We start from the raw sequence: 21628 nt of genomic DNA on the forward strand, positions 1-21628 counted from the left end.
TTTAAAGTCAGTAACATGTTTGATAGTTCCATATTTGGTTTAGACACAAAACTTTACAAAGTATTTTGTTCATTTTACCAATCCTATAATGAAAGACAAAAATAAATAGAAACAAGTTCTAAGCATCAACTATTTTCAAATACTTGACTTTTTATTCTTTTTGTTACAATGTTATAAATTTATATATGGCATTTTGTGTATTTTTCCCCCCACAGATCCATGTATGGGGAGAGAAAATTGACTTTGATTTCAGATAGTACTAATTTCAATTCTGACTATCAGTTAATAGTGTTATGACTTTAGACTAATTATTATCTTTCTCAAGCTTCATTTATGAATGAAAATGATTATTACCTTTGGAGTCATTTTTTCTGTTTGGAGTTGTTGTTGTCTGTTTGTTTTGGAAATGTTTAAATCAGTGCAATAAAACAATTTTAGAGACACTGGATGTCATTAATTTGGATATCATTAGTTTATTATAAAAGGAAAACATGGAAATGATTTACATGAAAGATTTCAAAACTTCCCTGGAATTGGCAGCTTCACGTGATGCCCTTTCAATAGTAATTTAGTCTACTTATTTTCCAAGAATGTCATCATCTCTAAATAAGAAATAATCCTTACTGTCTAGAACTACTTTAGTGCCTCCATATTCTGGGGGAAGAATTATCTCTAACTTTATCTCCAACTTTCACAGGAGCTTCTTTTCTTTAGAGCCCCATCTAACAACTACTACTGTTGCTTGCAATACTTTTCCTTGAGATTTTCCTGGAAGCATAATGCCTCCTTTGGTTACAGTTTCAGTTGTGCTCATTTCAACTAAAATTGGCCAAAGAGAGGAAGAAACTTTCTAAATCCCCGTGATGCCTTGACCAGCCCCCATTGTGAGTAGTACTCTGTGCCTCTGCTGCCAGGAGAGACTCGCAGTTGAAATCACCTTTTTATCATTCTGTCATGTTCAGTTCCACTAGTAGATTCTATCAGCTTTGCCATCAAAATATGCCCATTACTTTTTATCACATTGCCTGATTTCATAGCATTTATAGAATATGAAATTACCTTGTTTGTATATTTATGTTTAAAATTTCTCCTTAATTAGAATGCAAGCTCCATGTCTGTTTTCGTGGAAATCGATTTTGATTGCTGTCTCTGAAACCACTTTTTTTCTCTTATTTGTTGCCAAGATAACTCCCCTCTTTTTTTTTTTTTTTAAATATTTATTTATTTATTTGCACCAGGTCTTTACTTGCGGCATACAAACTCTTTAGTTGTGGCATGTGGGATCTAGTTCCCTGACCAGGGATTGAACCCAGGTCCCCTGCACTGGGAGCATGGAGTCTTAGCCACTGGACCACCAGGGAAGTCCTCCCCTCTTTTTTTTTAAGGGTATGCATGTGCTCAATCCCAGGGATTGAGGGAACTCTGTTTCGCTTTGCCAGATGCTTGCTTTCTCAGTCTCCTTCATAACTGGACCCAGTTCTGGCCAAAGCAACATAAAGGGAAGTCTGCTAGGGTGTTTCTGGGAATGACTTTTCTCCCTGATCAAAAAAGATTGCAACTTGAGGAAAGCCCTCTTGTTTCACTCCTATCCCTTCCTTTCTGCTTTTGGAAATGTTCTGTGACGGTATGATGCCAGGAGCCAATTTAAGACCTTGAGGGCCTTAATGTAAACAGAATCAGAGATGTCAACTAGTGCTCTAACACTGTGAGGCTGCTTAACCAATCATAAAGCCACTTTTCTTCAGATTTGTTACTACATAGTAGGTGCTTAGTATGAAATTTGTTGTTGAAATGTTGAACTTGGTGATTGATTGGACACAGGGTGTGAAGAAAACTGAGAAATGAAGGTTAATTTTCAGGTTATTGGTTTAAGTAACTGGTTGAGTGGTGGTATTTTTCAATGAGATCAGAATCCTGGATGATCGTTCCTCTCTTCCTTTGGGAGAGTAAGAGGGAGAGGACACCATCTGAGTGGTTTCGCTTGGAGAAAAAAAAAAAATTCCTGAGCGAAAACTAATGTCTGCAGTTCTGCACGTATGCATGTCTCTGATCTAAATTTAGTGAGTCCTGTTAGCATATATATGTATATTACCCCTCAATAAAGTTGTCGGAATCAGTCACAAGCTGACTCCGTCCCTCTCAACTCTAAAAAAAAAAAAAAAAAAAGAATCCTGAAGGAAGAAGTGGGTGGGAACTAAAGAAGGGACAGAGGAGAAGTTAACAGGTTAGTGTTTGACACATTTTGAGGTTTAAGTATCTGTGGTACACGTACTTGGAGATATTCATCAGTCAGTCATATATGCAGATATGAAGAGAGGAGAGAGAGATACAGATTTGAAAAGTTTTCAACAGAAAGATGATAAATAAGCCACGAGGATGATTAAGACCAGTCAGGGGAATATGTAGAGCTAGGAGAGTCATTTTTTTTCTTTTAATATTTATTTACTTGACTATACCGGGCCAAAGAATATTCTAACTAACTAATGTACAATTGCACTCATCTCACATGCTAGCAAAATAATGCTCAAAATTCTCTAAGTTAGGCTTCAACAGTATGTGAACTGAGAACTTCCAGATGTTCAAGCTGGATTTAGAAAAGGCAGAGGAACCAGAGATCAAATTGCTAGCATCAGTTGGATCATAGAAAAAGTAAGGGAATTCCAGAAAAACATCTGCTTCATTGACTACACTAAAGCCTTTGACTGTGTGGATCACAACAAACTGTGGAAAATTCTTCAGGAGGTGGGAATATCAGACCACCTTACCTGTCTCCTGAGAAGTCTGTATGCAGATTAAGAAGCAACAGTTAGAACCAGACATGGAACAACAGACTGGTTCCAAATTGGGAAAGGAATATGTCAAGGCTGTATATTGTCACCTTGCTGATTTAACTTATATGCAAAGGACATCATGTGAAATGCTGGGCTGGATGAAGCACAAGCTGGAATCAAGATTGCTGGGAGAAATATCAATGACCTCAGATATGCAGATGACACTACCCTTATGGCAGAAAGTGAAGAAGAACTAAAGAGCCTCTTGATGAAAGTGAAAAAGGAGAGTGAAAAAGCTGGCTTAAGACTCAATATTCAAAAAACAAAACTCATGGTATCTAGTCCCATCACTTCATGGCAAATAGATGAGGAAACAATGGAAACAGTGACAGAGTTTATTTTGGGGCTCCAAAATCACTGCAGATGGTGACTGCATCCATGAAATTAAAAGACGCTTGCTCCTTGGAAGAAAAGCTATGACCAACCCAGATAGCAAATTAAAATGCAGAGACATTACTTTGCTGACAAAGGTCCATCTAATCAAGGCTATGGTTTTTCCAGGGGTCATGTATGGACGTGAGAGTTGGGCCATAGAGAAAGCTGAGTGCTGAAGAATTGATGCTTTTGAACTGTGGTGTTGGAGAAGATTCTTGAGAGTGCCTTGGACTTCAAAGAGATCAAACCAGTCCATCCTAAAGGAGATCAGTCCTGAATATTCATTGGAAGGACTGATGGTGAAGCTGAAGTTCTGATATTTTGGCTACCTGATGTGAAGAACTGACTCATTGGAAAAGACCCTGATGCTGGGAAAGATTGAAGGCAGGAAGAGAAGGGGATGACAGAGGTTGAGGTGGTTGGATGGCATCACCGACTCAATGGACATGAGTTTGAGCAAGCTCAGGAGTTGGTGATGGACAGGGAAGCCTGCCGTGCTGCAGTCAATGGGGTCACAAAGAGTCGGACACGCCTGAGTGACTGAACTGAATTGGGTCTTAGTTCTGGCACATGAGATCTTTGACCACTGTTGTGGCATGCAGGATCTTTAGTAGTGGCTTTCAAACTTTTAGTTGTGATGTGTGGGATCTAGTTCCCTGACCAGGGATTGAACCTGGACACCCTGCCTTGAGAATATAAACTCTTAGCCATTGGACCAGCAGGGAAGTCCTGAGAGTTGTGGTCTTAATAGAGAACCTAACTTTAGTAGGGAATCTGAAGAATGATCATATTTGAAGTAGAGAAAAGGGTCCTATAAAAGGAGTCTGGGAAGCAGTGATGAGAGAGGGATAACTAGGGGACTTTCACAATCCAAGGAGAGAGTTTCAAGACAGAGAAGTGGCAAAATGTCAAATGTTGTAGAGAAGTTAAAGACTGGAAAGTATACATTGTGTGCTTGTAGAAAAGAGCGTAATTTCTGCTTTTATTTATTTATGGGATAATATGGGAAATATATATTTATTTAAATATATATTGAGAGCATATGATGGCAGGTACTCCTTTTAAGTGTTAGGTAGTTATAATCTGGGCTTTCCATGTGGTTCAGTGGGTAAAAAATCCGCCTGCCAATGCAGGAGGCATAAGAGACAGAGGTTAGATCCCTGAGTCAGGAAGATCCCCTGGAAAAAGAAATGGCAACCCACTCCAGTGTTCTTGCCTGGAAAATCCCATGGCCAGAGGAGCCTGGCAGGCTACAGTCCAGGGGTAGCCCAGGGGGTCACAAATGGTCAGACACAACTAAGGTGACTGAGCACGAGGCATACAGATAAAACAATGAATAAAATGTCCTTTCTTCATGGAATTTATATTCTAAGAAAGAGATGAAATATGTTAGGTACTAATAGGTGCTGTGAAGAAAAGTAAGTCTGGAAAAGAGATTGAAGTTACAGGAGTGTGCTATTTTATTTTATTTTTTTGAGGAGTGCTATTTTAGATAGAGTGATTTGAGAAGACCTCTCTGAGGAGGTAGTTATTTCAACAAAGACCTGGATGAAATAACAGAGTGAGCATTTCAAGCAAAGGGAACGTCAAGTACATAAGCTTTGATGTTAAGCGTGTAGATCTTTTTTAAGCATGGACAAAGTCAATGAGATCAGAGCAGAGTAAGTAAGGAGGAGAGTGTTATGAAATGAGGTCAGAGAAGTAGCCATGTAAATAGTCTAGATCATGTTAGGGTCTTTCATACTAGCTGCAAAAAGACTATGTTTTATTTTAAAAATCATGGGAAGCCATTACATAGCTTTGAGCAAAGATGTGACTTTTTCTGCCTTATCTTAAAAGGCTTATTCTGTTGTTGTGAGAATAAATTATAGGGGGTTAAGAGTGGAGTAAAAATTAGGAGCTGGAAGGGAATTGCAATAATGCAGATAAAACATTGCTTGGACCAGTGGACCAGTCAGTTGGGGAGGTGGTAGAATGTGGTGGGTTTCTGGATGTATTTTCAAGGTGATGGTGACTCGATTTATTAATGTACTGGATGAGGGTGAGAAAGAAAGAGAGACACCAATCATAACTCCAAAGGTTTGGGCCTGAGCAACACTGGGGAATACTGAAGAAGGAATAAGTATAGGGAAATGGAAGGAATCAAAAGATCAATTTTGGATGTTAAGTTTGAGATGCAGTATAGAGACAATGATTAGGCAAAAGGCTAAAGTGCAGAGAAGTCACACTGGAGATAAATTTAGGAATCATCAGAATAGAAACTGGATGAGGTCACTGAGGAAGAAAGTGTAGATTAAAAGAGGTCCCAGGACTAAATCGTGGAGCACTCCAGCTTTTAAAGATTAGAAAGAGGATCCAGTAGTTGAAAGTGACTTCTGACGGAGCTGGGATCTCCTCCTGACCTTTGTGCTCCTGGTTGTCAGGTTTTGGATCTAAACAGGAGTCTATATCTTTGGCTCTCCAACCTTTGAACTACATCACTGGCTTTTCTGGGTCTCCAGTTTGTAGATGGACAGCAGAGTGAGACTTCTCAGTTTCTGTAACTAATACCTTATAAAATCTCTCTCTCTTTCTCTCTTCAACCTCATTCCCACCTCACCAGCAGTTCTGTTTCTCTGGAGAATCCTCACTAAAATACGTACTCATGTGCTCAATCATCTTATTCCTCCCCTCTGTCCACTATTGATAAGCATTTGTATTACTTTGTTGTGAATTCTTTTGGCGTTTCTTTATGAAAGTGCATATTTTACCAAATGATTGATCTGTTTATTCTTATTTCATTCTGTTCTTACATACAAAAGGGTAGTAGCAAACTATTGTGCATGCTGTACTGTACCTTGCTTTATTTTAGAAAAATTTATTTTAATTTATTTGGCTGCACCAGGTCTTAGTTGCAGCATGCAGGATCTTTAGTTGCCACCTGTTAGATCTAGTTCCTTGACCAAGGATCAAAACCAGGCCACCTGCATTGGGAGCTCAGGGTGTTAGCCACTGGACCACCAGGCAAGTTCCCTCTATCTTGTTGTTTTTCACTCGTCAATATATGCTAGATATCTTTTCCTATCAACACCTGGTGAGTATTCTCATTATTTTTATTTTTCATCTACAGAATATTCTGTTGTCATAGGTGTATTTTGATTTAGTAATATTTTGAAAGCAAGGCCTTTATTTGCAGGAACTAGGTTTTGTTAAGGCTTTGTGGATTTCAAAGAACTAGAGTAGCAGGACTTCATATTTAAAGTTCCTGCCAGGATCCTCGAAAATGTGAAGAATGCATGATGATGAAAAGAATCATTATCTCTCCAAAAAGAAGAAAGAATTCAACCAACAGATAGGAAGTGGTGAATCTAAGGCAGAATGATTAATGTTTACCTGCTTATGGATTCCTGTGATAAGATCTAGCATTCTTATATCTTACTCCACTGGGCCTTGACCCTGGCTGTTGAGGTGAGGGTAGATTAGCTGGTTGAGGAGATGTTCTAAGCAGATAAAATTTGTGTTTCACTTTCTAGGGTATAGCATGGAGAACTGCAAGTCTCTTAAAGAAGTACAACATAGTGCCTGAGCAGGGAAGTAGCCACAGCTGAGGGAAGTGCCTAGGCAGACTAAAAGCAACCTTACAAATTCCTTCCCCATATCCCACCATGATGGACAAAGCAGCTGAGAGATCCCAAGTACCCAATGGGGTGTGGAAGTTCTGAGATGGTTGGCAATCTGAAAGAGACTTCAAACTGGTGTAAAAAGGACTTAGACTCGAGGTCAAGGCAGGAACCCAAGATATCAGCACAGGAAGTCTAAAGACAGATGTGCTAAACTACAATTCAGCAAAGGCCAGCAAGGCCAGAAGACAGTACAGGGGTCAGATTCCCTTCCTCGAATTTAAGAATAATACCCAAGCCCCTCTAGGAACTTAAATCATTTTAGAGAAAATAAGAGAAAGAGAGGATATAAGAGTTTAAGTCTTGATTTTGACCAAATATTCACTCAAACGAGACTATTCTAAATAGGAAGTAACTGATTTATCTTAAAAGTAGTATTTAAGTTTTTTTCAGTTGGTGGGGGTTTGTGAGATGATGAATTTCAGTTATAGAGAAGGGAAATCCAGATGAACAAAAAAAAAAAAAAAAGAAAGACTAACGGATGTTTGGCAGAGATGTGGGAGCATTTTAAAATTTTATGTGGAAAATCAACCAAAAAAGGAGGCAGTTATGTAATTCTGCAGAATAAAAATTTGTCTGAGGAAGGAAGCATGATTATAATGCACTATTTGCTTCAGCAATGAGTAATACTTAAATAATCATAGTAACATAAACACCAGCTTGTTTAAATTGAAATTTTGTCAATGAGATAATAGCCAGGAAGCAAAATGTGACAAGTATAAAAGAACTAAGTTTTCAACCAGAATGGTGAAAGATAAAAAATATCTAAAAGTGATAAATCAAGACATTCCAGCATAGGCATATTATTTACAAATAAACAGGTTAGTTCCAAAGGAAATAGTTAGTTGAATTGGGAGTAATTGCCTCTGGTGAAAAGGTTAGAGGAGGAATGAAGAAGGAAAGCTATTGTTTTAAAATAATAGTACTTGATTTGTGGTTTTCATAAATTTTTTAATGAAATATAACATGTATATAACAACCTAAATACAGAAAATGGGACAGCTTGTAAAAGTATAGCTTGAAAAATTAACCAAAGTGAAAAAAAAAAATTAACCAAAGTGAACAAACCTGTGTAAATTGGAGTTGAGATGAAGAATATTTCATTTTTAAACTATATACATGTATTCTTTGATAAATCTTTAAAGTTAATAGTAGTAAAGAGCTAAGATATCATAGTAAATAGTAAATATCATAGTAAATAGTAAAGAGCTAAGGTACCAGTGAAGTAATGCTCAAAATTCTCCATGGTAGGCTTCAACAGTACGTGAACTGAGAACTTCCAGATGTTCAAGTTGGATTTAGAAAAGGCAGAGGAACCAGAGATCAAATTGCCAGCATCCATTGGATCATAGAAAAAGTAAGGGAATTCCAGAAAAACATCTACTTCTGCTTCATTGACTACACTAAAGCCTTTGACTGTGTGGATCACAACAAACTGTGGAAAATTCTTCAGGAGATGGGAATACCAGACCACCTTACCTGCCTCCTGAGAAGTCTATATGCAGATCAAGAAGCAACAGTTAGAACCAGACATGGAACAACAGACTGGTTCCAAATTGGGAAAGGAATATGTCAAGGCTGTATATTGTCACCTTGCTGATTTAACTTATATGCAAAGGACATCATGTGAAATGCTGGGCTGGATGAAGCACAAGCTGGAATCAAGATTGCTGGGAGAAATATCAATGACCTCAGATATGCAGATGACACTACCCTTATGGCAGAAAGTGAAGAAGAACTAAAGAGCCTCTTGATGAAAGTGAAAAAGGAGAGTGAAAAAGCTGGCTTAAAACTCAATATTCAAAAAACAAAACTCATGGTATCTGGTCCTATCACTTCATGGCAAGTAGATGAAGGAAAAATGGAAACAGTGACAGACTTTATTTTGGGGCTCCAAAATCCATGAAATTAAAAGACGCTTGCTCCTTGGAAGAAAAGCTATGACCAACCCAGATAGTAGATTAAAAAGCAGAGACATTACTTTCCAACAAATATAAGGTCCATCTAGTCAAGGCTATGGTTTTTCCAGTAGTCATGTATGGATGTGAGAATTGGACTATAAAGAAAGCTGAGCACCTAAGAATTGATGCTTTTGAACTGTGGTGTTGGAGAAGACTCTTGAGAGTCCCTTGGACTGCAAGGAGATCCAACCAGTGTATCCTAAAGGAAGTCAGTCCTGAATATTCATTGGAAGGACTGATGCTGAAGCTGAAGCTTCAATACTTTGGCCACCTGAGGCAAAGAACTGACTCATTGGAAAAGACCGTGATTCTGGGAAAGATGGAAGGCAACTGGAGAAGGGGACGACAGAGGATGATATGGTTGGATGGCATCACCGACTTGATGGACATGAGTTTGAGCAAGCTCCTGGAGTTGGTGATGGACAGGGAAGCCTGGTGTGCTACAGTTCTTGGGATCACAAAGAGTCAGACATGACTGAGGGACTGAACTGAACTGAGAATAAAGCTAGTAAGATCATCTTACTAGCTTATTTGATTAATGCAGGTTTAAATTATAATGAAAATCAGTTTTATATAACTGATATATATAACTGATAATTTCGTTATAACTTATAATGAAAATCAGGTGACTTTTTATTTGTGACTCTCCTTTTTAATTCTCTAGATCATATTGTAAAAGTTTTGCTATTATCCCAAGTCTTGAATGGTAAAGATAGACTAGTAGCATAATAGTTTCAAACACACACTTGCAAAATCATTGTCTCTTTATGTGATCTGTCAAAAAAATTGTTATATCAGAGAAAATCTAAACACAGAGAACAGAACATAGTCAAATTTAATCTTAACTAAGTCCTTCACCTTATCTGAATAGCCAGATTAAAAAATCTGTAGTTTTCTGAGTAATAAATATTCTTATCCTTCAGTTTTATAACAGAAAGGCAATTTATAGCACAAATGTAGTGCCTACATAAGTGATCTCAAGCCTTGGAAGGATGAAGAAGTTTGCTCTAAAAGAGCACACCCCCTGGAAGTACTTTGTCTCATGATGTCACTGTTCCCCGTGTTGTATAAAATAGTCCACCAAGACTTTTATTCCTCCTATATTAGAAAAAAAAATCTGGTAAGATGCCATCTCTGAATATATGCTGTTTGTCTAGTGCATGCTTAGATGACATGTGCACATACATACACGGAATCTTTTGTGATTTTGATTGGAATTGTATTGAATCTATAGATTGATTTGACAAGACTTCTCTGGTGGCTCAGATGGTAAAGAATTCACCTGCAATGCAGGAGACCTGAGCTCGACCCTGAGTCAGGAAGATCCCCTTAAGAAGGGAATGGCTACCCACTTCAGAATTCTTGCCTGGAGAATTCGATGAATTGAGGAGCGTGGTGGACTGCAGTCCATGGGCTCTCGAAGATTCAGACACACGACTGAGTGACTAACACTTTCACTTTTCATATTTTATGATGTGACCCTTCTACTCACAGGCTAAGTATATAATTCCATGTATTTAAGTGTGTTTTAGTGTCTTTCAATAACGTTTTATTAAATATGTCTTGTGTATTTTGTAATATTATCCCTAGGCACTTTTATATGTTTTTTGATACTGTTATGAACAATATCCTTTGTAAAGTTAAAATTTCTAATTTTTTTTGATATATAAAAATGTAGTTGACTTTTATATCCAGCAAGTTATAGTGTTTTTTTAAAGTATTGCCATCTGTTCTCTTTTCTCTTCTGGAACTACCATTATTTGCTTATTAGGTCTCCAGGATCTATCCTCTAAGTCTTGTGTTTTCTATCATGATTTCTGTTTATATTTCAGTTCTTTGCTTTGTGATAGTTCTGCTTAATTTTCCAGCCACAATTCAGATCTCAAAAGTAAACATTCTATCCTTTAATTCATCTGCAAGTTGTTTTCTTGAACAACCATAGCTTTTCTTTCTGTAAATTCTTTACTTTTACCTGTTCTCATATATCCTTAAATGTCAGCTCATTACACATTAGGATTTACATTCTTATTTACCCTTTTTATTGCTAAATTTCTTCTTGCATATCTGTGTTTTCATTTAGGATTATTTTTCTTTTGCTTGAAGAATTCCCTTTAGTATTCCTTTAATACAAGTATGCCAAGTGGTGAGTTCTCTTCAGTTTTTGTTTGTCTGAAGATATATTTAATTTTTATTTTTACTTTATTTTTGAAAGGTATTTTTTATTGAGTTTAGAGTTCTAGCTTGGCAGTTATTATCTTACAACACAGTGTGTCATTCCATTATCTTTGACTTTCATCACTATTGAGAAGCCAACTGATAGTCAACTGTTGTTCCTTTGAAGATGTGTCTCACTCCTAACTGCTCCTCTCCATTTTTTAAAGATTTTTTCTTTATCTTTGGTTTCACAACTACATATGATATACCTAACTGTGCTTTTCTTTGTATTTATCCTGCTTGATTTCATAGGATCTCTTATTTGTGACTTTCATTAGTTTTGAGCATTTTTGGCCATTTTTTTCCTTCAAATAATATTCCTATCCCATTGTTTTTTTCTTGTCTTCTGTATTTCTAGTTGTATCTGTGTTAGTTTTGTTTGTTTTTTGTTTTTAGTGTCTCTTAATGTATTTTATGCTTTTTCCCCTGTATTTTCTTTTCTTTTTTTTTCAGGCCCTGCAGTGTGGCTTGCAGGCTCTTAGTTCCCCAACCAGGGATCGAACTTGGGCCTCCTGCAGTGGAAGCAAGGATTCCTAACTACTGGGCCACCAGGGAGTTCTCATTCTTTTTCTTTTTTTAATCTCTTAAGCTTCAGTCTGGTTTTTCTCACCTGCTTCTAATTCACTAATTACCTTTCATTTGTGTGCCACTTCAGTATTCTTGGGCTTCCCTTGTGGCTCAGCTGGTAAAGAATCTGCCTGCAGTGTGGGAAACCTGGGTTTGATCCCTGGATTGGGAAGATCTCCTGGAGAAGGGAAAGGCTACCTATGCCAGTATTCTGGCTTGGACAATTCCATGGACTGTATAGTCCATGGGGTTGCAGAGAGTGGGACAAGACTAAGTGACTTTCACCTTTGTGTGCAGTGTGCTGTTACAAGCCCTGTTGAATTCTTAAATGTGATTATTTTTCAGTTCTAGAATTTCCATTCTATATTTCATACAGTTTCCTCTACTGAATTTGTCTGTCTTGTCATTTAATTTATCAAACCTATTCATGGTGGTTGGCACAGTGGTAAAGAATCTGCCTACCAATGCAGGAGACACAAGAGATTCAGGTTCAATCCCTGGGTCAAGAAGATCTCCTGGAGTAGGAAATGGCAACCCACTCCAGTATTCTTGCCTGGAGAATCCCATGGACAGAGGAGCCTGGCAGGCTACAGTCCATGGGGTCACAAAGAGTTGAACATAACTGACGTGACTTAGCATTCTCACAAAGAGATAATTTGAGGCTGTGGATGGTATAGTCTTCTTGCAGGGGTTTGCTTTTGCCTCTGACTATTTTAATCTAATCAGGGATTTTGTGATGAGAAGTTGAACTTTAGCATTTATAGGAGCTGGTCTCTCCTTTGGTTTAGGCCTTTGAGGGTTTCAACTAAAAGTAAGGAGTGGTTGCCTGGGTGCCTCTATCTTATTAGGTCCTGAACTTCCAGGTTTTTCCCTGAAAGCTCTGTAAGACTATAGGAAGACCAGTTTAGTTTCTCAGCCACTTAGCTACTGCTTTCTGCTCACCTTCTCAACCTCTTGTTACTACTTTTGAATCAGTAATTCCTTAAAAGGAAAAGAAACACTGAATGTTAGGCTTATCTCTTCAAACTCCTTTTCTGTCTGAGATTTTAACCCCTCAAGTCCTTGCTGCCTTGGTCCCGTTTTGATATCTACAAATAGATTGTTTCAATTTTAAATTTTGTTCATGTTTTCCAGTTGTTTTTTGCTGTAGAATTGATATGCAAGAAACTGCACCCTTACTGAGAGCAGAACTCCCTACAGAATAACTTTAAAAATAAGACAACTGATGCAAGACAATGATACTCAGAGCCTACCTTAAGTTATTTGCCTTTATGTAAACACTGAGTCAAAGTCAGCAAAGTTTAGGTTTTATTTACTTTTGAGATGCCTTGACTTTTAAGGGCAACAAGTGAATTTTTCCTTAGGAATTTCTTCTCTTGTTGGTCTTATTTCTGCCATATTTACTGTTTTCTTTAGTCTTTCCCCCAGTACTTCCCTCATAATTCTCAGTCTCTAATTTGACTCAGGCAAGATGTGTCTAAATTGTCCCATTAAATTGTATCTGCAGGTGATAAAATGATGGCTCACTGTCTCCCTTTAGCTCTAGAGAATAAGCCAATCATCAATGAGACTGAGTGAAAACATTCCTTAGCTTGATTTCCCAATACTAAATCTCAAGTAATCTTTTTAGTTTTTATATAGTTGTAATAATAACTTGATAGTGTATCTTTGTAACAAGCTTTCATTTAACTAACAAGCCTTCAACAATTTCCTATTCTCTAGAAATCTCTAACAATAATAAAAATTATTACATGATCTTGCCCCATCTAGCCAAGGCTAACTGACCCACAGGAGAAATCCTAACCCAAACTGGTCCAGTCAAATCCTCCCTATCAGAAATTTGACATATGTGACAATTAAATATAGAGATAGAGTTTTTAGAGCTGCATAATATAATACACAACTTCTACGGTGGGTTCCACATTGTACCCCTCCTTCTAGGAGTCATGTCCTTATGTAATGTTTTCCCCTTGACTATAGGCTGGACCTAGTGATTCACTCCTAACAGACTACGGCAAAAGTAATAAGGTGTTGTTTCTGAGATTAGGTTGGAAAAAGACTTTGTGTTCTACTTTGACGGCTCTTTTTTGCTTTCTTTCTCTTTTTTTTTCTCTTTTGCTCTCTTGCTCACTTACTCTGAGGGAAGCCAATTGCCATGTTATGCTGCCCTTTGAAGAGGTCCATGTGTCAGGAAACTGCATGCAGGAGGTCTCTAGTCAAGAGGCAGCAAGGAACTGATGCCCTCAAGTGAACAGCTGTCCAGATACTAAACTCTGCCAACAACCATGGAGTGAGCTTGGAAAAGAATCCTCCCTCAGGTGAGTCTTCAAATTAGACTGCAGCCCTGGCCGACAGCATGACTAAAACCTCATGAGAAATCTTTTCTAGTAGAACCCATCCTGGCTGTACTCATATTTCTGACACTTACTTCATCTCCTCATCTGCTTGTTGCTCTAGTCTTTCTAGTATGGCATTACAATTGATCAGCTTCTTTGGTTCTTGTTTTCTGTTGTTTGCTTCATCAAAGGTTTCCCCATGAGTTCCAGTATTAACTCATTTGATATGTTCTCTTGTATATTGTCACTGGGCTGTGTCATTCCTTCTATGATATGCTGTGGCAAGGATTTCTATGAACACCACCCAGAATCCTGGGTTTGTCTTTCATCTGTAGGTCAGACCTATTGGATGTCTTGGCCTTCTCAGTATCCTGGACACTTGATGAAATATTTAGCTGTTGTTTTCCTAAATAATGCCTAACACAGGAGCCAGATAGTCTGCCTAGCAAGCCTTGCCTGGGTCCCTGATGTATTCTCTTTGAACTCTCTGGGTACCTTGCCTGATCTTTTCAAGTTCCTTTTTCTAGGGTTAGCTTCTCCCCTGGTGGCTCAGTGATAAAGAATCTGCCGGCAATGCCAGAGACCCGGGTTTGGTCCCTGGGTTGGGAAGATCCCCTGGAGAAGGAAATGGTAACCCACTCCAGTATTCTTGCCTGGAGAATCCCTTGGACAGAGGAGCCTGGCAGGCTAAGGTCCGTGGGGTCACAAAGAGTCGGACATGACTGAATGACTAAGCAGCAACAGCAGCAGCTTCTTTTTGCCATATTATCTTGCACCCTTCTGATGCATTATGCCTGTTATTTGATAGGAACTAGTTGTCTACAATATTACCATTCTCCTTCTAACCCTCTTCTCTATCCCATCTCAGTTATTAGATGGAAACCATGCCCTATGTCTCAGTCAGTTTTTACCCAGATTCTATCCAGGTAGGTTATAGCTCAGTTTCAGATCACACTCACTTCCCACCGTGGGTACACTAGTTATGATTACAGTTGAATACATTCAGTTGTTTTATGTATGCAAACATATTTTTACTATACTTTATGATATAAAACTTTGGTTCATTTGGTTTGCTTTTGTTCATTCCTCTGCATATAATTTTTGTGTGTATTATTCCATATGTTCACATGTATGTTTTTTGGTAAGAAGTTTTGAAGAATTTTAAAATAGCCCTTGAACTTGTTTCGGAATATAGGAGGGATGGTCCCATAAATTTTCTCACTTTTCACCTTAGGTTGTCAGTTGCATTAGATTGTAAAGCATATGACCTTTCATTTAATTGCCAAATTCAGTAGTTATCATCTACTAATACAGGGCAAAAGATTATAATCTTAAGCACATTGCTGCTAATATCTATCAAAAACACTGAAAAAAAAATTATCAGGTGTTTCCTAAAGAATATTCACTCTTTCGTTTCTCTAGTGGTTTTAACTGTTTTGGAGGATCTAATAAAAACTATGTTTTCTCTCCAGATGTGTGGGTAAGCACTGTTTCAGATATCTATTGCTGTGTAACAAACTACCGCAAAACTTGTTAATTTAAAGTAAAAATCACTTATTATTTCCTATGATTAACTGAGTTATGGACAGTTCTGTTCCACATGGTATCATCTGGCTAACTCATGTAATAGTTGCATCCAGCTGGGATTTTAGCAGGGGCTGGACTGCCTAGGATGGTCACATTCCCATGTTTGGGATCTTTATGTTTGCTGTTGGATGGGGTGTCCTGTTTTTTTTCCACATGACCTCTCTGAACAAAAACAAGCTGCCAGACTTCTTAAGGGCTTGACCTAGATCTGTCATAGCTTCTCTTCTGTCACATTCTATTAGTCAAAGCAGTCATAAGTCCGACTGAGTTATAAGCGGGGAGGAATAGACTCCACCTTTTTTTTTTTTTTAATTTACAACTGTATTCATCAGCTCACTGGGCCCTATGTAACTAATCCTTGATCTTTTTATTTATTTATTTATTTTTGACTGCAGTGGGTCTTCATTGCTTTGCAGAGGCTTTCTCTAGTTGCTGCAGGCAAGGGCTACTCTTTGTTGCTGTGAATGGGCTCTAGGGTGCACAGGCTTCAGTAGTTGCAGCACACAGGCTCAGTAGTTGTGACTTGTGGACTTTAGAGTGAGCGAGCTTAGACTCCACCTCTTGATGGGAGACATAGCATGTACCAACAGGGATGGGATAAATGGTTAGTGACTATCTTTAGTGACAATCTACCATTAGCATATTCACACAGAATTTTGCATAAAACATCAGGGAGTTCATCAACCCATGAGAACCACCTATGAAGTGTCTATGTTTGTCAGAGTCCTAGGTTAAGTATCTCAGCTTTAAAATATAAACCAAGTATAGTGTATCCCAGAAATGCAGGTTTGGTTTCATATTCAAAAGGCAATGAACCTAGTTCACGGTATTATTAATAGTAAGACAAAAGAAAAAAACTCACTTGATCATTTCAGTAGATGCATGCAGAAAAAGATTTGACAAAATCCAGTATCCATTTATAAAAAAAAATCATCAGCAGACTAGGAACAGAAAGAAAATTTAATCTGATAAAGGGCATATATGAAAAACTGACAGCTGACATCATGCCTACTATGGTGAGGTACAGTCTATTGAAAAGTATATAATGTGACTAAAATGTTTTTTTTTCTTCTTAGATTCTGCTTTATTTGGCAAAATTCAGAAACTAATAGCCAATTCATATTCTCCTATTGTCCTCTCTGAAGAAGGCAGTTCTCCAGAGAGAAAAAGTCTGTGACTTAGGGATCATCTACCATCTTTAGGCTTTACACTCAGGCAGCCAATGGCCTGGTGGTCAAGCCTCCAGATCCAAAGCTCTCAGAGACAATAGAAGAAAGTGAAAGCAAACTTTCATTTCAAAGACAGTGAAGCCTTCCCATCCCTCCTTCTCCGACCCACCACCTTCCACACTCCCAACCTAAATAAAAAGATAATAGAGGACAGTGTATGAGTGTGAAAGATGCTCACACACAGACCTTCTTTTCAGTTAAGGAGCTGCAAAATCCCCCCTCACCCCTCCCCGGAAGGAGGACAATTGGAAACACCACTCAAGGCTTAGTGGCACAAGATGAGACTGGTAAAAACTCAGGGAGAAAATATTTTAGCTTCAGCCCATTCTCAGGACTCTGGTGAACTTATACTAAAAATAATATAATGCTGGTGGGAGTGAAAACTGACATCATCAAATAGAATCTGGTATCACATTAGAAAAATGAATACTCACCATGATCAAGTGTTTTGTACTGGAAATGCACCAATGACTCAGCATTAGAAAAGCTTTTAGAGTAATTCATTACAATGTGCTGAAAGAGAAAAATCATGTCAGTCTCCAAATATTACTGGAAATACATTTAATAAAATTTAATATCCATTCTGACAAAAATTCTTAACATTGTATAAATAATATAGAAGTTCTTGCATTGAGATATGTCCTTTCCATACATTTGATTTAAAAAATTATAAGATGTGTTATTTCAAGGCCAAGAATAACATCCAATTCAAGACAGAGAAAAGGATAAGATGAGCACCATAACCACTATTGTTATTATTTTACTTTTTAATATGAAGAAATTGTCACATACAGGGTAATTGTAAAATTTATATGATGTCTCAAGATAAATATTCTTTTTGCTGTCAATTTTTAAATTTTGATTTTCTCAAGTTTGTTGTAACCTCATAGATTAAATAGCTAGATAAACGTGTTTTAATATTAACAACCCAATTTAAAAGTAAGCAAAGGATTTTGAATAAACATTTCTCCAAAGAAGATATCCAAATAATCAATAAGTACATTAAAAGATACTCAGCATCAGTAATCTTTTGGGAAATGCAAATCAAAGCCAGAATGAAGTACCACCTAACACTCACTAGAATGGCTACTATAAAAAAAGAAAAACAAGGGGAGTTCTCTGGTGGTCTAGTAGTAAGGATTCCATACTTTCACTGCTGTGGCCTGGGTTCAATTCCTGGGGGGGAATAAAAAAACCAAACCAGAAAATAACAAGTGTTGGCAAGGATATATAGAAATTGGAAACTTTATACACTGTTGGTGGGAAAATGGTTTGGTCTCTTTGGAAAATAGTTGGGGACGCCTCAAAAAAAAAAAAATCATACATAGAGTTACCATATATTATGATCCAACAACTCCACTTCTGGGTATAAAACTAAAAAAACTGAAAGCCAGGGTCTGAAAGAGATGTTTATATACCCATGTTCATGACAGCATTATTCACAATAGCCAAAAGATATTGAAAACCCTAATGTTTCATCACTAGGGAAAGAGAAGTGGGTCCAGGGGAATCAGATCCCTTTGGGGGATGTGCAAGCTGCCCAGAATCCCTTGTCCCTCCCCATTTTGAGCACTTGGGGTGGGTGTGGGTGAGCGAAGGGAAGAAGCAGGGCATGATTTGATAAAGCTTACTAGGAGGCAAAAGGCGCTGATGGGTTACATCTTGGGCCTGTGGAGGGAGGGTGTGGGCCGGAGCTCCCAGTAAATCCAGGGGCTTTTTTGCATCCAGGCCTGGCCGCTAGCCCTTTTCCTTCACTTTCGTGACTTTGGCCTTGGCTTTGGTCTTGGGAGTGCAGGACTTGGTCACATGGATGGTCTAATGGCACTTGGCATGGTACTGTGCCTCCTTTAGGGTGGCGGGCTTTAGTGCCCATGCTCCAATCACATGCCCCGCAAGGTCTCAAACTTGTACTTGCAGTCGGCTCCAAACTCTTCCTTCCTTCTTCCAGTGCATCCGGGCACCTGACACCAGATGCACAGAGTCTGGGCCCTATAGGTGCTCTGGCAGCAACTGACACCACAGTCTTTGCCGCTGAGGATGCAGAGCCTCCAGGTCCACTCCATGCACTCGCTCCCTGGGCCTTCCATCTTCACGTTGTCTTTCTTTTTGGCCACCTCTGAGGTGAGCACCAGCAGAGTGAGGAGGGCAAGGAGGAGGAAGCCTGGGCACTGCATCCTGAGTGGGGAGCATGGGTCACAGTCCCTGCTGGGGGCCGCAGGTGTGGACCTCCCACCCTTTGCCCCAGTTTCCAGACCCAAAGGGGTTGGGCTGCTACTGCAGTGGCGTGGATTGGGGTGGGGGCTACCAGCCTTGGGCAGCCTGTGCTGCTTTGCTGCCAGCCTGGGCGCATAGCGGGAGGAATCTCCCCAGGGGCCACCTGAGCCCGAGCTCAGACTCCCACTCCACTCCCAGATCCCAGGTTGTCAGCAGAGGAGGTGCTCAAGCCCCTGCAGGCTCAGTTGGGTTAGTTTGTTTTTTGTCAGAGCTGTATGAGCTATTTGTATATTTTGTTCTGAAACTTTTTATCTCTAGATGAATAGAAAAGATCTATATCTTTAAAAGTCAGAGCCTTGAGGATGGGCTATTGTGTCTATTTCAGGATATAGGCAACATTGTTTATTTGCCACATGGCACAGTTTATGGGATCTTAGTTCCCTGACCAGGGTTTGAACCTGTGCCCTCCGCAATGAAAGCAGAGTCCTAATCACTGGACAGCCAGGGAATTCCCATGACATTTTTAACTCATAGCAAAAGTAGTAGAATACAAAGGTTAAAGTAAAAGAAACAGGTCCAATATGGTCCAGATTTGTTCTTTTCTATTACAGTTGTTGCCAGAGGCTGGGGGAGGGTGGAGTGGGAATTATTTAATGGGTATGGAATTTTAGTTTTGCAAGATGAAAAGAATTCAAGAGATTGGTTGCATAACTGTGAATACACTTTACACTACTGAACTGTATACTTAAAAAATGGTTAAGATAGTAAATTTTATTCTATGTGTGTTTTCCCACAATTAAAAATAAAGTAAAACAGTGTTCTCTGGGGGTTCAATCCCTGGTTGGGGAACTAAGAGCCAACAATCCTCATGGCAAAAAAAAAGGAAAATTAATTAAAATAAATAGTATATAAAAATAAACAAAACAAAGTGTTTTAAAGTTATTTAAATTCTAATATTAAAAGTATTTCCTTATAAATTTATAAAATTTATTTTCAATTTATTTATAGCATTGTGGTTTATGTTAAAAGTAGTTTGTAATTGAGAAAATATAAAAGCAAAAGGTTTAAAATCTCCTTCTTGATGGTTTCAAAATGTTTAAAAATGCTGAGTCATCTTCAGTGTGCTCCTGCTAATTAACATCCATATTTATTGTTCATTTTTTCCCTCTATTTTTGTTGTTCTGTTTCATTTTGGATATTTTTTATTGTTATGTCTTCAATTCATTGACCTTTTCTTCTGTGGTGTTTAATCTACTGTTCAGCTTTTCTTTTTTTTGTCACACTGTAGTATGTGGGATCTTCATTTCCCCACACCTGCCTCCTACAGTGAAGCTCAGAATCTTAACCATTGGCCCACGAGGTAAGTTCTCTGTTTATCCCATTTACTATTTTTTTTGAAATCTCAGATATATTTTTCATCTCTAGAAGTCTTTTCTGTATCTCTACTTTCTTGAACATATGTCATATAATTATAATAACTTTTAAGATTTTTGTTTACTAAAACATTAATTAATTATTTATTTTGGTATATAATACTTTCTAAATAACAATATCAATATTATTAATAGAAATATGATTACTGAGAGCAGGTGTTTTTTTGGAGTTCCTTTTCTTCCTTAGACTGTATACTTACTATGGATATACAATCAAAGTATTTCTTTTTTTCTGGCCACCCCCTGCAGTGTGTGGGATTTTAGGTCCCCCAAACCAGGTATTGAACCCTGGGCCCTTAGCAGTGAGAACATGGAGTTCTAACCACTGAACGACCAGGAAATTCCCAAAATACTATGATTTAAAGTCACTTGAAATAATCCTCCAGTTTATAAATAAGCCACCAACTTCATACTTGGTTAGATTGATTTGTTTCACTTTGCTTTTGATTGGTAGATATTTTTTCCACCTTGATTTAATTCATTTGTATAATACATAATACAGTTACATGTTTCTACAGTCAAATGATACAACAAATACTTTCAAAGAAGACTAGCTAGACCATATTCCTTTCCCTTACAGGTAATTAAAAAAATTTGTTTTGGTTTATGCTTCCATTGTTTGTTTGTTTAATCGTGGCAAGATATTACAAACATAAAATGTACTATTTTGACTTTTTAAAAAAACTGAAATATAGGTGATTTACAATATTATAGAAGTTTTAGGTGTACAATATAGAAATTCAATATTTTTATAGATTATACTTCATTTAAAGTTATTACAAAATATTATGTCAACTGTGTTGTTTTTGTTGTTCAGTTGCCCAGTCATGTCTGACTCTTTGTGATCCCATGGACTGCAGCATGCCAGGCCTCCCTGTCCCTAACCATCTCTCAGGGTTTGCCCAAGTTCATGTTCATAGCATCTGGTGATGCCATCCAGCCATCTTTTTCTCTGATGCCCTCTTCTCCTTCTGCCTTCAATCTTTCCCAGCATCGGGGACTTTTCCAATGAGTCGTCTATTCACATCATATGACCAAAATACTGGAGCTTCACCTTCAGTATCAGTCCTTCTAGTGAATGTTCGGGGTTGATCTCCCTTAGGATTGACTAGTTTGATATCCTTGCTGTCCAAGGGACTTTGAGGAGTCCTCTCCAGCACCACAGTTTGAAGTCATCAATTCTTTGGCATTCAACTACACTTCAATAAAAATAAAAGTTATT

At 38.1% G+C, this 21628-nt stretch overlaps 1 long non-coding RNA gene and 2 pseudogenes across 1 annotated transcript; 1 reads left to right on the plus strand and 2 right to left on the minus strand.

Annotated features, from left to right (window-relative positions):
- Nucleotides 1-568: 568 nt before the first annotated feature.
- LOC122427167 lies at nt 569-2286 on the minus strand (annotated as a pseudogene).
- A 9494-nt stretch (nt 2287-11780) lies between these two features.
- On the plus strand, nt 11781-21447 carry LOC122427616. The gene is made up of 3 exons (XR_006265498.1): nt 11781-13925; nt 20262-20333; nt 21398-21447. It is a non-coding gene; the product is annotated as an uncharacterized LOC122427616 (long non-coding RNA).
- Nucleotides 18282-19054, minus strand: LOC122427614 (annotated as a pseudogene).
- Nucleotides 21448-21628: the final 181 nt, after the last annotated feature.

The sequence above is a fragment of the Cervus canadensis genome, chromosome 25, assembly GCF_019320065.1.
Source record: "Cervus canadensis isolate Bull #8, Minnesota chromosome 25, ASM1932006v1, whole genome shotgun sequence".
Classification (NCBI taxonomy): Eukaryota; Metazoa; Chordata; class Mammalia; order Artiodactyla; family Cervidae; genus Cervus; species Cervus canadensis.